Here is a 14438-nt window from a genome sequence, read left to right as displayed (position 1 = left end):
TATCAGGGAATACAAGTTCTGGGCAGTTGGATTTTTATAGTTAATTGAAGGTTAGCCTGAAAATGGATTTGACTCTGGTTATTGAAAAATCTTTCATGTTTCTGCCGGCACTAGGGCAGGCAGCCCCAGAACATGACTGACTCATTGTTCTCGAGCACCTGGCCAGGATCAGAGTCATGGATGGGACTCAAGGTACCAGGCTGGAGACGTGAAGAGGATTTTTTAGGGGAGTGGTTTGAATCCTTCCAGGGGCCAGGACATACCCTGGGCATCCTTTGTTTATAAATGCAAATATTAGGTGCATTCCAGGCACCCAGATTTTGGTCTCTAAATACCATTCCTGACAAAATGGAACCAGCGCTTCTTGGAGAAATGGCTGACACCAGTTTTGGTGCAAGGAAATGTACAGGCTGAGCCTGGGATGCCTTATACCAGAAAGCAAAGGAAGGGATCAAAGACTCCTGGGGTCAGTCAGAAGGATTCCCTGAAGGGGTCCCCACTGGCAAAGATGGGAGAATTTGAGCATCTTCTAAAAAAAATGCAATTAATTGAAACATATTAAGGGCATAAAAATCCATGAGTTCATTACAACACTGGAAAAAGAGGGAAGTGAGTAGAACATTAATGTTATTAATAAATAAGAGTCAGGAGGCGCCTGGGTGGCTCCGTGGGTTAAAGTCTCTGCCTTCAGCTCAGGTCGTGATCCCAGGGTCCTGGGATTGAGCCCCACATTGGGCTCTCTGCTCAGCAGGGAGCCTGCTTCCCCCCACTTTCTGCCTGCCTCTCTGCCTATTTGCGATCTCTGTCTGACTTGTGATCTCTGTCTGTGAAATAAATAGATAAAATCTTTGAAATAAATAAATAAGAGTCGGGGGACCTGGGTGACTCAGTCACTTGTTTCTGATCTCTGTTCATGATCTTAGGATCCTGGGATTGAGGCCCATGCCAGGCTCCTTCTCAGCAGGGAGTCTGTCCCTCTGCCCCTCCCCCTGCTCATGCTCATGCTCTCTCTCTCAAATAAATAAATAAAATCTCTATCTAGCTCTGCCTCTGGCTCACCTTGATGGTGGGTGGCTGGGGACACAGGCAGGGAAGGAGGCCTTTGAAATCAGAGTAACTCCTTCTGCATTGAGTCAATGTTTCATCTTTTCATTTACCCAGTCCGCAGATACTTACGAAGCCCCTACTGCCAGACCAGCACTGTTCTAGGCGCCAAGCATGTAGCAAGAAACAAAAGGTAAAGAAATCAATCAATCCCTGCCTCTATACAGCCTATATGCCCACAGGAGACAGAACCAAAAAATTAAAAAGAGCAACTACATTTGAGAATTTATGCTGATTGGAGTTCGGTCAAAAAAAAAATCTGCATGGCATCCCTTAGATACAGAGATTTAATGTTTTGTAACACCAGGTGCATCAGCCAAGCTTTGGGGAAAAGCCCACCTTTGCATGCCGCTGGGGTCTGAGTTGGTGTAGTCAGAGAGTATCTGGTAGGCTCTAGTGCATTAAAATGTGGCAGCCGGGACCCCGAGGTTCCACTCTTGGCGCATGCAGGCGTGCGTGCTTGCACTGCGTGGGTACGCGCGTGCGTACACGATAAGGATGGTGATTGTGGCCTTGTAATCCCCCTAAGCTGGAAACGACCTCACAAGCCCAGTGACAGGCTGCTGGGGAGTGGGTGGGGTGCAAACCGCTCTACCACAGGGGCCATGGGCGCAAAGCAGGGGTCCGTGCACCACACTGTGGGGCGGCGTCTGGGCGGGACATGGCGCATGTTGGTAGGGTCACACTGTGGTGGGGTGATGGACTTCATGGGGCAGGGAGCACCTTCAAAGAGCAGAGAGGAGTCCACAGCCCAGATAAGCTCATCCCACAGCCCTGGGCAGCCCAGCCAATGCTGGATGTTAAGGACCCAGGAGTGACTTGGGTTCCTATCAGGGGTGGATGGCATAGGGTCTGGCCTGTGTTAGGGCAGTCAGACCCCAGCTCAGGCCTGGTTCCGCTGGCTCCTCAGGGGAGGGCCTCGATCCATGACAATAATAGGTTGGCCCTCCAAATCTTAATTTTGTCATCTGTAAAATGGGGATAACAGTACCTGTGCCTACTAGGTCGTTGTCAGGGCTCAATGAGATAATGCATGGGAAGCACTTTGCACAGTGCCTGGCATCGAGTAAGTCTCGAGACTTGGTGAGTGTGATTACTATCATCATCACTGTTATTTTAAGCAGCAGAATTATTATTACTGTCCTGGGTTGCTGGGCCTGTCATTTGTGGAGAAATGACCCACTGGAGAAGTGGCATGCGGACGGCTTCCTGTGGGAATGGGTCCTTCCCTGGCAGGGAAATCCCACGGTCCCTGGATCTCTAGTGGTCCCCAATGGCTGGCAGCTGGCTTTCCAGACAACTCTGTAAACGACTGCCCCTGCACCCAGCCTGGCCAGCACCAGCAGCCCTGTACGCAGCACTGAAAATGCCACGTTCCACACCTGTCCCATGGGAAAGAAGACCCAGGGGGCTGGGGGTCCCTCCCCTGGACTAGAGCCCTCACTACCTCAGCAGGTATCCTGGCCCCCCGGCGTGCCTCCCTGCAGGATGGTGGGGAGCCTTGGAGATTAGAAACATCTCTGCTCTGCTGACTTTGGCCTTGTGGGTTTTCCCACAAAGCCCCTTGCTTAACCCAGACCTCGTGATGGTGTAGATTCATCCCAACCCTCCATGCAGTCAGGACCTGCCCTCAAGGATGCAGGTGGCGAGGCCAAACCCGGACCTGGAATATAGCATCCCTTCCTGCTTGCCAGTTCTGAGCGATCTTGGGACAGAAAGGCTATGGCTCCCTGTGGAAGGCCGGCTGTGTCACGCTGGGGGACGGGGGACCCACACCTTCCGGGACATCCTGCAGATGACTCAGGTGTCAGTACTCTCCCTGTGTCTCCAAGCAAAATGAAACCATCTTTCCTGAAGAGACCAGTTAGGACACAGACCTTATGATCCGGGGCGTTGGGAAAGGAGAGGAGGCCAGAGGGCCAGCATTGCAGGCAAATGAACACAGCCCAGGAGAGCTCAGAACAGAGCAGTGACCCTGGACGGTAGGCAGCACCGGCGGAGTGGGGTGTGGACAAAGCGTGTGGGGCAAGGGCTTGCCACCGTCTCCACCCTAACCCCACGCCAGGCTCCATCCTGTCCACCCGCCAGCTCGGAGCGGCCTTGCTGTGCCAGTCCGGCTGGTCCTGGGATGGGAGATGAGTCATGGCGTCAGGTAAGTGCTCCAAGCTGCTGCTGGTGCAGAACACGGGCCACACCTCGCAGGGAGCAGAGTCTTGGAAGACCCGGTCTGGTCGCCAGACCTGACGCCGCCACTGAGGTTCTCCCCTTGTCCCCCCACCCCTCACCCCTGCCAGCTCCGTGGAGGCCTGGGGCACTCGATACCCCACTGGTCAGAACTCACACACCGTACGCCTGTGCCACTCAGGCACTACACGAAAAGCAATCACAGCCTCCAAAAGAAAGAGGCATGTGGGAGGAAATGCTTGGTCCATGCTCATGGTGGACAGACCCTCTTGGTGGTAACAAGGCAGCCAGAGCCCCAAGAACAGCTGCTTACGACTGCTTTCCTCTCCAACTATCGGTGGACCCAGAATGATTATACAGGCTGGAGGCTCAGGACGCAGGTGCCGGAGCCAAGCTTTGGGCTTGAGGCCAGCTTGTTCTGCAACCTTGGGCTAGCTACGGGGCGTGTCTTTGCCTCCCTTTCCTCATCTGAATACCGGGGACAGTATGACACTTACTTCTGAGGGTGTCTAGAACCGTGCCTGGATCACAGCAACTTACAAGCACCAGCTCTAATGCGCTTCTCTTCTTTCAAGGGCCTGTGCAAGTGAAAAAAAAAAAACACGATAGCTTTCCAAATATGGAAAGAAAATGGCAGCCATTAAGTACACGTATGCGGCGTGATGCCAACCAGACAAACGGCACCCCACTTTTCGTGGTGATGTGCAAATGGTATGGGAACTCAGTTTTTTTTTTTAAAGATTTTATTTATTTATTTGACAGATAGAGATCACAAGTAGGGAGAGAGGCAGGCAGAGAGAGAGAGAGGAGGAAGCAGGCTCCCTGCCAAGTAGAGAGCCTGATGCGGGGCTCGATCCCAGGACCCTGGGATCATGACCTGAGCGAAAGGCAGAGGCTTTAACCCACTGAGCCACCCAGGCGCCCCGGGAACTCAGTTTTTTGATGGGGAAAGTTAGAAAGGTCACAGAGGAAAATGGCCCCAAGGACGAGGAACCTTGGACTGCAGTACATCCCGAGGGCACTGACCTGGGGACCTTCTTCCTGGTGACCGTCCATCACCTGCTTCCCAAGAGTCCCCTTTACCAGCTCCAGCCAAGAACTTAAGAGTCAAAAGCCTAGAAGCATTCCTTTTTTTTTCTTTTTTTTTTAAAGATTCTCACATTCATAAATAGGATCGTCAACAACAACCGTCGGGAAGCCCCCTGGGGCCTCTTTACATGCCAACGTGACAATGCAAAGTCTAAAGAAAATCTTCAACCCACAGATCCGTTTAAAAATCTCACTTGCAAAATAAATGTTCCACTTGTGGCACGGATGGCAAAACCATCCGGGGCAGTTACCATGACGTTGTAGGGCAGGACTGCCACGTTCCAAAGTGACCGGACCAGACCAGCTTGCAGGTTTTAGGAACTCAGATGATGCGTCTTTGCTGACTGTTTCCAGTACCTTCCAGATTCTCAATCCAGCTTACACTGGAGGAGGGAAGAGGTTCTGAAAAGCTGCCTCTGAAGACAGAAGCCTCTGGTGGCAAAGGCAAGTTAAGAACAGGGCTGAGGAAGGCTGGCTGGCTCCCTGTTCCCAGGACGAGCTCAAAGCAGAAGGGCTCAGGCGTTGGGAACTGCCTTCACAATGTACCCTATCTGGGTACCATCTTTCTTTACGTTGACTCACTCTTGTTTTTACTTAAAGGCTTAGTTTAGCTTTGTCCTAAGCCAGAGTGTCCACAAAATCACGGGTCTGATGTCACTAATTATATATGTTTTCTAAGACACTTCAACATCAGCAATCCCTGATGAGATGAAAGACGTTTGTCTGCTCACCATCTGAAAACCATCTGCACACGCCACGCTGTGCAGGCAGACAGACTCAGCAAGGATCCTCCCTGGCCTCAGAAACTCGCCAGATTAGATAAAATACCTCACTGTTGGCAACTCAGAGACAACCCCCCAGCTGTGGTGCCTGGCGGTGGGTAGGTTTCTCCCCAACCAGGTCCCTATCCCCAGGGAAGTTTGTCCTGCAGTCCCAGCCAGAAGACCACGAGCTCCAAGACAGTAGATGGACGACAGCTGCCAGAAAAACGCTCTTTCTTTTTTAATGGCTTTTTTTTCTTCTAAAGATATCATTTATTCATTTGACAGAGCGCACAAGCAGGGGAAATGGGGGGCAGAGGGAGAGGGAGAAGCAGGCTCCCTGCTGAGCCAGGAGCTCGAAGACCAGAGCCGAAGGCAGATATTTAACCGACTGAGCTACCCAGGTTCCCCCTTAATGGCCTTTTAAAAGAGAAACAAGCATTCATCTGGCCTTTTGGCTAATATGCTAAACTTTGGAGGACTTGGGGATCCTGGTTTGTCATTTCCTTGCTCTGCGGCTGACCTAGTGCCACAGGATTGAAAGGGGATTTACCTTCCATAAGGACAAACTCTCACTGCGGGGCTTCTCTGCAGGGACACAGATGCCCTCAGCAAGAAAACCCAAATGTGTACAACAGAGCAGAAGGGTGGACCAGACTACCATTGAGGCACACAATGAAAGGCTGGAGAGCTGCTAAGAAGGATGGTTAATTATTTCTGTTTAAAACAAAGTATGAGTTATAGGTAACTCCGTGTACAGGAAAAGAAGTTTGGTAAGATCAACCGAAATGTTTGTAGTGGTTATGTTTCAGTGGAAAGATCCTGGGCTATTAAAAAGAATGTTTTTCATTTAGTCTGTGTTCTGTAATATTTTTACAAGGAACATATCTTGCTTGTATAATAAAATGATTTTTTTATAGAACCTGGAAAACGGCTTATGAGGGAATGTTACTCGATAAAGGTGATATCATAACCACAGATCTTTCTCGACTTACACTGGGGTTATGTCCTGATAAACCCATGGTAAGTTGAAAATGTTCTAAGTCAAAAAGTCATTTAATACACTTAGGGCGGGCGTGGGTGGCTCAGTCCGTTGAGTTTCTGCCTTCTACTCGGGTCATGATCCCAGGGTCCTGGGATTGAGTCCTGCATCAGGCTCTCTGCTCAGCAGGGAGCCTGCTTCCCTTCCCCTCCCTCTGCCTGCCTCTCTGCCTACTTGTGATCTCTCTCTGTCAAATAAATAAATAAAATCTTTTAAAAAACCCTGCATTTGATACACTAATCTCCAGAATATCACAGCTTAGCCTAGCTTGCCTTAAAGGTACTCAGAATGTTGACATTAGTCTACAATTTTGCAAAATCGTTTAATGCAGAGCCTGTTTTATATTAAAGTGTTGAATATCTCCGTACTCGATCGGATACTATACTGAAAGCAAGAAAAAGGCCAGTCATCAGGGTGTAGAAGGGTTGAAGCCGATTGACTATTTGCTCTCAGGATCGTGTGGTTGACGGGACGCTGTGGCTTCCTTCGGACACTGCCCAGCATCATGAGAGAGGATCACACCGTGGATCACCAGCCCGGGAAAAGATCCAAGTTCAAAATTCCAGGTATGGTTTCTACCGAATGTTTATCACTTCTGCACCATCGTAAAGGCAAAGAATCAGAAGCCCGACCCTTGCGTATGTGGAAACATCGACTGTCAGGAAAAGTGGTAATTAGGGCATTTGGGGAATTAGGGAAGAATTTTTTTTTTTTTTTAATGTAGGCTTCCGAGAATGTAGATGGAACTCTGGAAAGTGGTGGGATTCAGGATTGGTATTTATAAGAGTTTTCCAAAATTTTCTGCTACTTACAGTTTTTTTAAAATTCAAGAATATTGAATAACCCCCGCAAAGGAAGGCTTTTCTCTCCACTAGGAAAATCTGCCTGGGGCTTCGGGCGGCCTGACCATTTCTTCCACAATTTCTGCAGGAGGACCTTTCCTTTCCTCCTGGGAAGGGGCTGAGCCAAAGATGGGTTTTAGAAGAGGGGGCAGCCTCAGAGCTTGCATATCCTGCATGGCTCCTGTCTTCCAGACTCTTGTTGACAGAGTCTTAATGCCGTGTTTGGTTTTCTTATTGTTGAGGACTTGGCTACACCACGTTCTTTATCCTGCATGATCACGGTTACATGAGAAAACACCTCACCCACCAGGCCTGCTGCCAGGAGCTCTGTCACCTCGTCCTAAGCAGGGAATGGCAGTGCCAGCGGTGAGGCCACGAGCCCGCGGCTCCGCCCCTCCACTGACAGGCAGGTGGCCACTCGCCCAGGGTGGGTGATGTGCGCTGACAGCCGCCAGGGAAGAATGTAGTCGGTTTCATGTGCTCCCTGCTTCTCTCCCGGCCAAGGCTGGAGGCTGTGGGAGTCGGCGGTCTCCGCCCAGCCCTGGAAGATGCCAAAGGTGCAGGGGAGGTGGGGGGAGGTAGAGGTGGAGTGGGAGTTCCTTATTCCACTGGGAATAAGATGCAGTGCTCCCGACTAGAGTCCGAAAGTAATACCAACCTGATAATATCTTGAGGCTCACATAGTGGGTCCAGGTCTATAGCCTCTCTCTCTGGTTCCCATTGGGACACACAAATTATTCTATTATTATCAACATGGTGGACTTTGGAGTGAGCCCGTCTTGGATGTGGGTGGCATCTTGGACCTATCCTATCACCTATCTGAGCCTCTGTTGTCTCACCTGTAAATGGGGCCGGCAGCAGCGTTACGCTCGCTGGGCTTTCATTTTCAGTGGGGATTACAATGAGATCATGCTTGTAAAGCCCTTGGTAACGTGTTGACTAAATGTTGGCTATTATGAGGGGAAAGAAAGATGAAAACATGGGGGTGGCTGCTAAGGTTACCTTCTTATAGGTGAGGCTGCTTTAGAAAGGACAGGTGCTGGACGGGGAGTTTCCCTGGCTTGCTAAATGAATGATTCCGCTTTTGGGACTGCACTTCCTAGAGGCTCAGCTGCCTGGGTCGCATTCCTGTGACAAACCTTCAAGGGCTCCAGGTGTCTTCAGAAGGAGGGCTCAACCCTCGGCTGGCTTTGAAGATGCCCTTACGATGTGGCCCCAACCTACACGTCCCCTCACTTCCCTTCAACATGGGGTAGTGTTTAAGAGTCTGGGTTTGAATCCCAGCTCTGTCACTTTCTCTCTGTGGGACCCTGTTGAATCGCCTTCTCCTCTCTGTGCCCCAACTTTCCCATCTGTAAAACGAGCGGAGAATAGTAGCTGCATCCTTGGGTCTGGTGTGGAGATTAAACTGTAAATACGAAGCCGCCTGAAGAGGGTCTGGCCCCCAGAGAGGAATGAGTGTCTGTGGGCAAGCCTCTAACACCCGTGTCCAGTGGGACCACTCGCTGAACAGCACAGGTCCTCCGGATATGCCCATCAGCACACGTTTACTCGTTCTGCTTCTCCCCTGGAGGGCTTTCCCCCAGGCCCAGCTGGAATGCCACATCTTCCAAGAAGTGTCCTTTCCTCACTGACTGGAAGGCATCTTCCTCCCTCCATAACCGAGTATTTTCTGTGGACCAAGCCCTCCTATTTCATTTGGTCCCATCTGCCTCATATCATGGCTCTGTATACCCCTCTCTAATCTATCCTACGGTGGGAAGGTGCCTGGACAGATTTTCACATGAACTTGGAACTTTGCATATAGTAGGTGCTCAATGAAGATGTCTGGACTTCAGGGTTTGGGGGCAGAGTTGGCAATCAGCTGCTATGCCCTGGTTTGGTCGCAAGGGTTGCTTATGGCGGGAGACCTTTCCAGCTGGAAGGTGACTTTCACTTAAACTTTCCAAATATCACCATTGCTTTTAGGTGAGGGGAGAGGAGGAAAACACCTGGTCCGCCCCGTCCACCTGTCACTCTGAGCTATGTTATGGGCTGAACTGTGTTCTCACAAGATTCAGATGTCGAAACCCTAACCCCCAGGACCTCAGCATGGAATTGTATTTGGAGATATGGTCTCTAAGGAAGTGATGAAGTTAAAATGAAGGCAGGAGGGTAGGTCCTAAGCCAATCTGACTGGTCTCTTTATTTGGACACCCCAAGAAACACCAGGGATGTGCACTCCCAGAGGAAAGACGAGGTGGGGACACAGAGAGAAGGCGGTCATCTGCCAGCCAAGGCTTCCGGGAAACCAACCCTACTGACCTCTTTTTTTTTTTTTTTTTTAAAGATTTTATTTATTTATTTGACGGAGAGAGAGATCACAAGCAGGCAGAGAGGCAGGCAGAGAGAGAGGAGGAAGCAGGCTCCCTGTGGAGCAGAGAGCCCAACGCGGGGCTCGATCCCAGGACCCTGAGATCATGACCTGAGCCGAAGGCAGCGGCTTAATCCACTGAGCCACCCAGGCGCCCCCCCTACTGACCTCTTGACTTTGTACTTACAGCCTCCAAAACCATGGGAAAATAATTTGTTGTTTAAGCCACAAAATCTATGCTATTTCGTCAGAGCAGCCCTAGCAGACCAATAAAAGTAGTAAAAAGAGAAATGACCAGTAGGCATGAGGGTGAGAAGGCCAAGGAGTGAGCATACTGGCAGACCCCATCCTGAACTTGGGGCCGGGAATGACCAGATCCGGGAGTCTGCCCCGCTGCTCCCAAGTAGGAATGATTTATGCTTAGGAGTGAAGCTAGTTTTTTCTTCCCCAACCAAGGGATGCTTCAGAAATCCTTCTCTCCAGGTGAAAGGCAATTGGTGCTGTGGTAAGTTAAACTTTTTTTTTTTTTTTTTTAATTAGGCAGAGGCAAAGGTGAGTGTCCAGCACTTTTGGCAAAAAGCCCTTGTAGTTTTCCTTCTACCAACCTAGCAATGGCTTCCTGCCACATTTAGAGTAAAACCCAAACTTCTTACCATGGCCTCAAGGGCTGGTGAGCCTGGCCCCTGCCCCCTCCAAACTCACCTCCTACCCCTCTGTCCCATCCGCACTTCTGCTCCTCTAATATGCTAGGGTCATTCAACCTCAGGGCCTTTGCACTTGCTGCTTATGCTGAGTGGAACAGGAAAGCTGGCCGTGCCTCAGGTTCACTCAGCAAGCTCTTAGGAGACATACATGCCCAAGCCTCACACAGTGACTCTGGCTCCGCAGGGGGAGGCAGGGTCTGGCATCTGAACTTTTTTTTTTTTTTTTTTTTTTTTAAATTTCTGCCTAGAGTCTGATACACAGGCAGAGTTGAGGACTATCACCTGAGGTCTAGCTTCCTAGGACTTGCTGCTTCTTTGAAGCCTCAGTTCCAGTGCCGCCTTTCAGGGGTGACCTGACCCCCAACCCCCTCCCCAGAGTGCCCCAGCCCCGCCGGACCTATTTACTTTGTCTGTAGAACCTAATGCCCTAGAAGACTCTCATCTAGTCATTCGTTTCCTGTCTGTCTCCAACCGGCCCCGCGGGTGCTCCCTGCATCTCTCTTGCTGCCGGCTTCACCCCAGTGATGGAGCTGCTCTGTCCGGCACAGAAGCCGCTACCACGTCTGGCAACTGGGGAGTGCTGGAAACTCCGCGAGTCCAATGGGGATGTGCTCTCGGTGTAAAAAAAACCCAATTAGGATTTCAGAGAAATCACACAAGAGACAGAGACGTAAAATATTAATATTTTGCGAGATGAAAAAAGAGTTCTTGGGATGGGCTGTGCAACACAGACATACTTAGCACCACACTGCAACGTACACTTAGTGATGGCTCAGAGGGCAGACTCATGTTCTATATTTCAGCACAATTAAAAATGTTTAAGTGATGGGCGCCTGGGTGGCTCAGTGGGTTAAGCCGCTGCCTTCGGCTCAGGTCATGATCCCAGGGTCCTGGGATCGAGCCCCGCATCAGGCTCTCTGCTCAGCAGGGAGCCTGCTTCCTCCTCTCTCTCTGCCTGCCTCTCTGCCTACTTGTGATCTCTGTTAAATAAATAAACAAAATCTTTAAAAAAAAATAAATAAATAAAAATGTTTAAGTGATGTGCCGAATATTTTTAAAAAACCTCATTAGCGGGGAGCTTGGGTGGCTCAGTCAGTTAAGCATCTGCCTTCAGCTCAGGTCATGGTCCCGGGGCTCTAGGATTGAGCCCTGAATCCTGCTCCCTGCTCAGTGGGGAATCTGCTTCTCCCTCTCCCTCTGCCTGCATCTCTCTGTCTTTCTCTCTCTCTCTCCCCCGTGTCCAATGAATAAATCTGGAAAAAAATTTTAAAAATAAAAAAATCTCATTAGCAAGTCTAAATACAGACGACATGTTCATGTTGCTCATACTTGGGATATACGGGCTCAGTGAAACATTACTGAAATGAATTGCACCTGTGTCCTTTTTCTTTCTCAAAAAAGTACAGCCCTCAGAAAAAATTTAAGTTGCTTATGTGGCTCAGATTTGTGACCTGTGTTATATTTATACTGGACAGAGCCCGCCTGGAAGCATGGCCGGCACACAGAGGGCACTTACATAGGAATTGAATATAAAAATGAATATAGTTGCTGCCAAACGGGTGTGGGGTTTTTTGTTTTTGTTTTTTGGTGTTTGTTTGTTTGAGTGTAAGCAAGGTTCTGTCTGCCAGGCTGCAGGAAAATGGGAGGCAGACAGCGGAACAGTTTACACAACTAAATGACCACAGCTGGTATCTACTATTATGCTGATGATGGCGGCTCCCAGTGGAGCCTAACGTGGTCCAGGAAAGGTCACGGGACTTTACCCGCATCTTCTCCTTTAATCTCCCCTCAGTTCTGCAAGGAACCGCAGCCTCCATGGCCCGGCCAATGGCCTCAGGCTGCCGGGAGGTGAGTGGAGAGCTGGAGCTTGTACAAGGGCTAGGCAAGGCTCCCCAGTGTGCCTGCCCCGCTCTGCCTGCCGTCCTGTCCAGTGGGACTTGAAGGCTCTGCCTGGGCCTGACAGTAGGTGGGGGTTTCTGGCTTTTGGAGGTGAAGAGCTCCTGAAGTCAGAGTCCCCGCTCTCGAGGGCCCAGGAAGCAAGTGAAATAATTCATAATCTCTCATCTCCTTAAACTCACCCATCCAGATCCAGCTGCCTGCTCTCTCAAGTTCAAGGACTTCAGGGCACTGGCCTTGGCCTGGGTGGTCATTCTTGTTCAAGGCAGTCCTGGCGGATGGCGCTGGGCCCAGTCTGACCGGAGAGAGGGCCCTGCCCACATCCCTGAGGCGACAACAGCCACAGCCGGTGGCTAGAGGCCTGGAGCTGAAGGCCTGGGACCACCTAACCACCGCCCCTGGGCCTGGGACTCCGATCTACTTGAGCAGGGCTCCCCCCAACTCCCGACCTCCCATGGTAGCTAATGCAAGACCTCCCTGGAGGTGGCCTTCATGGTAAAATGCCCAGATCGGAATCCCCTGGAATGGGGAAGAGGTTTGCAACACACAGAAAGTTCTCTCCAGGCCCCCCTGCTATGTTTTTAAATGGTATGTCTGAACTTGAGGAAGCCACTTGGGTCTGGTCAAAGAGAAAATTGACCAAAGCAGACAACAAAGACCTTATTCCCTTGGCAACTGCTGCGTGTCAAGGAGTCTGACCTCTGAGGGGACATCTGGCCATGTGGGGGACCTCGGAGCACCCTCACCCCTAGTGAGAGCCGATGGGTCCCGCACACAGGACACAGCTGCGAACAATGTCTCTCAGAGTCTGCTCCCAGATCAGCGGCAGCCGAATCAGCTGGGAACTGGTTAGAAAGGCAAGTCCTCAGGCCTTACCCCAGACCTCCTGAACCAGAAACTCTGGGTTTGAACAGCAGCCCAGGAGACTCAGGGCCGCGCTGAAGTTCGAGAATGAAGGCGTTCAGCCTACTACTCAAAGTATGGCAGCAGGACCCCAGGTCAGCATCCTCTCGCTGCAACATCCTAGCCCCGCTTGCCCTACTGGATCAGAGTCTGCACTTGCCAAGACCCCAGGGCACGCATACGCGTGTTAAAATTCGAGATGTGCTGGCCTGGAGTTCCCTACCGGTAAGTCAAGGAGTCTCATACTCGAATGCTTTCAGGGGCCAAGCAGGTGACACACCCAAAAATGAAGCCAGCTGGCACACCAGCCTGCAAGTGTGCTCACAGGACTCGGGGCAGGAAATGTGCCTTACACTCTGGGTAAGATTTCCTTGCTTGGCCATAGCCCTCCCAGCTATGGCAAGAGGCACACACACAGCAGGGACTCAAGAAGGGCTGGGACAGGGGTTCTCAAACTCGGCCACATAAAAGAATCACCTGTAGATCTGGGTGAGACACTGACCCCTGACTCCCATCCCCAGGTCGCCCAATATGCTTGTTTGGGGCATGAGCCCGGCGCTTTGAAAAAGCCCCCCAATTCCACTTAATTGCAATGAGCAGCAGAGTCTGGGAACGACCAGGCTACAGCCAGAGTCTGCAAACTTTTTCAGTAAAGGGCCAGATGGTACTAGCTCAAGTTCTGCGGGTGTCCGGGTCCATCACGGTCACCCCATGCAGCCACGATAGTGCAAAAGCTGCCAGAGTTAAGAGGAAACGGGTGAGCATGGCTGGTGTTTCAACAGCACTTCGTTTATGAATGCTGCGTTTTCAATTTCATTTCATTTGCACAGTAATGGAATATTACTTTTCTCTTGATTTTTTTATTTTTTAAAGATTTTATTTATTTTAGAGAGAGAGTGAGCATGGGTGAGCAGGGTGGGGAGCAGAGGGAAAGAGAGAGAAGACTCCCTGTTTAGCGTGGAGCCCAGTGCCGAGCATGAACCCACAACCCTGAGATCGTGATCTGAGCCAAAATCAAAGAGTCGGCCACTTACTGAATGAGCTACTCAGGCGCCCCTCTCTTTATTTTTTTTTTTTTTTAAGATTTTATTTATTTGACAGGCAGAGATCACAAGTAGGCAGAAAGGCAGGCAGAGAGGGAGGGGAAAGCAGGCTCCCGCTGAGCAGAGTGCCCGATGCGGGCTCGATCCCAGGACCCTGAGATCATGACCTGAGCCAAAGGCAGAGGCTTAAGCCACTGAGCCACTGAGAAGCCCGTCTCTTGATTTTTTTCAGCAGCAGAAAAACCATGCTTAGCTCATGACTGCACAGAGACAGATGGTGGGCTGAGCCTGTCTTGGGGCCATAGTTTGCTGATCCCTGGGCTAGAGGAAAGAACGGAGGGCATGAAGGCCAAGAGTGCAGGCCTTCTCCTTCCCGGTATTTTCCCACATGATCTCCCCCACAATCTCTGCAACCTTAGTAGCTTGTGCATATGAAAAGGTTGTGTTGACAAAGCCCCATCAAGTGCTGGCTTGGTCTGGCTCTCAGCCCTGGACTTTAGATTGGGCCCCCAATCCT

At 50.7% G+C, this 14438-nt stretch overlaps 1 protein-coding gene across 3 annotated transcripts in view; it reads right to left on the bottom strand.

The window, feature by feature from the left end:
• The window catches only part of SCNN1B (sodium channel epithelial 1 subunit beta), a 58098-nt gene that overhangs the window by 30834 nt on the left and 12826 nt on the right, over positions 1–14438 (bottom strand). The window contains exon 2 of one of the 3 annotated variants that reach the window (XM_045992413.1): positions 3786–3866. The exons of 1 other annotated variant lie outside the window; for it this stretch is intronic. The gene's annotated coding sequence lies outside the window, so the exon portion shown is untranslated. Of the gene's footprint in view, positions 1–1059; positions 1200–3785; positions 3867–14438 lie in introns of those variants that run through there. One more of the 3 variants, XM_045992414.1, reaches the window with a different exon arrangement.

Source organism: Meles meles, chromosome 21, assembly GCF_922984935.1.
Source record: "Meles meles chromosome 21, mMelMel3.1 paternal haplotype, whole genome shotgun sequence".
NCBI classification, from domain to species: domain Eukaryota; kingdom Metazoa; phylum Chordata; class Mammalia; order Carnivora; family Mustelidae; genus Meles; species Meles meles.
This window is presented reverse-complemented; position numbering and strand designations above follow the sequence as displayed.